This window comes from Hesperophylax consimilis, chromosome 25, assembly GCF_061612785.1.
Source record: "Hesperophylax consimilis isolate HC1 chromosome 25, BYU_Hcon_1.0, whole genome shotgun sequence".
NCBI classification, from domain to species: Eukaryota; Metazoa; Arthropoda; class Insecta; order Trichoptera; family Limnephilidae; genus Hesperophylax; species Hesperophylax consimilis.
In genome coordinates this window covers 13,479,308-13,481,441 of record NC_142860.1, presented here as the reverse complement: position 1 = coordinate 13,481,441, position 2,134 = coordinate 13,479,308, and the positions used below count along the sequence as shown (strand labels likewise).

The 2,134-nt window shown below is 35.0% G+C and overlaps 1 pseudogene; it reads left to right on the top strand.

The window, feature by feature from the left end:
* Positions 1-1,403: 1,403 nt before the first annotated feature.
* On the top strand, positions 1,404-1,720 carry LOC149411556 (uncharacterized; annotated as a pseudogene).
* Positions 1,721-2,134: the final 414 nt, after the last annotated feature.

Genomic DNA, 2,134 nt, shown 5'->3' with positions numbered 1-2,134 from the left:
TGGTGATATATATATATATATATATTTTTTTTTTTATTGAAAATTTTTTGATACATATATATACAGGTACATACATAATAACAAAAAATAAAAGAGAGTAACAAAAAAATCCCACAAAGGCGAGGCCTGTGCGTGGGCATTATTATTTGTATGTGGATATTTAAAACAGTGGTTTAAATAAAAATAAAATATTGTACATGGTGATTGATTTTACCGTAATTTCAGTTACTTTTACTAAAATTCCAAAAATATTTAAGTGCTCAATGAATATTAATTGGTACAACAGGTATTAATTGATACAACAAACACATAGCAGACTTTATTATATATCTACTCTTAAAGCTAGTTGTAAGTATAATTAATGGCTTTGTTAATAACTTATAAGAAAAAAATATCTATTTTGGCTGTTTTGAGCCAAGTTTTGATATATTTTTTATATGAATGAAGATTTTGACGAGTGGTCTCTTTAAGGGTTGAACATACTGAATTATAGATTTTTGGAGCAATAAAACTAATGTGTCTCTGGGCCTGTCTAGTTTTACAGTGGGGTACAACATACTCACAGGCACCACATCTTCGACTGGAACGATTAGAATTTTTAATAAAATTGTTTGGGTGCTTGTAGATAAATTTAAGACATTGAAAACTATAGGTTTGTCTATGGTCCAAAATATCGGTTTCCCTAAACAATTGTTTGGAGGGATAAGATTTACTTTTCTGGTACATAATCTTAATTATTGATTTTGGGGCAATTTCTAATGGTTTGAGATGATTATTGTAACTTCCTCCCCAACCAATTATTCCATAGGAAATAGATGAATGAACTAGTGCATCATAAACTAATTTTATGGTTTTTATATTAACTATATTACACATTCTTTTAAAAATATAATTTAAATATCTCAGTTTGTTAACTGTTTTTTCTATATGGCTGGTCCATTTTAGTTGAGAATCTATGGTTACACCTAAGTATTTAATATTTTTTCCTGATTTCATCTCTTTACAGTTTGAGCATGCGGTAGGGTTACAATTTACATTATGAAATCTTAAATTAAGATTAGTTTTGGGAGCTGACTTCAGTGTGTTATAGAAAGGAATACAGAGAGTTTTTTCATAATTTAAAGTAAGAAGGTTTCTATCTAGCCACTCTTTGACAATAGTAATACATTTGTTAGCCTTATTAGTTGTGTCTTCCCATGTATTTCCTTGGACTGTTATTGCAGTATCGTCAGCAAATGAGAAAATATTACCAGGTATAACAATGTTACATAAATCATTTATATAGATTAAAAAGAGTATAGTTCGTTGAATAAATATATGAAATATATTTATTCAACGAATAATAAGATACTACTAAAAATTAAAAGTAAGCATGGAACATTACAAGATAGAGAAAGTAAAATAAATTCGCTCGCAAGACGACCGGAGACAAGGCCCCCAGGAAGCAACTGGCCACGAAAACGGCGAGGAGTGAAGTAGCCCCATCGCTTCAGACCAGGAACGATCGCCTTTTCAGCGAGTGGTACGCGAGATCGCCCAGGACTTCAAGACGACCGACGCTTCCAGAGCTCCGCTGTGGTGGCCTTGCAGGAGGCGAGCCACGTCCTACCTGGTCGGCCTCTTTGAGAACACCAAACTTTGCGCGATTCACGCCAAGCGCGTCACCATTATGCCCAAGGACACCCAGCTGGCGAGATGCATCCGCGGCGAGCGTGCATGAGTCGGCAAGCAAGCAACCAACCGACCATCGAATCAATCGATCACAATCATCACCAGTAGTGTCGGGTCGAAGCTAAACAACAACTCTCTATTCCAATTTCGACCCAATCGACGCGAAACGTCACACATACAAAATGGCCTTTATTAACGATGTAAAAACAAAATTGGCGTTAAAAAATCATATCTTAATAACCGATTGGTTAAAGGAGCTGTCTCGGTAAGAGATCCTGTGTTCGATTCCCAGTTGCAACCGTTAACTTTTTTATTTTCTACGTCCAGTTCTGTTCTTCTTCGATACATACATATTAAACTAGAGAGTTTGTTTAGCTAACACGTCAGCAATACTCAACGTTTCCACAATAGCTACAACATTTTACACTAACCCCACACAGGGGGCCCTGAGGAAAATAATTTT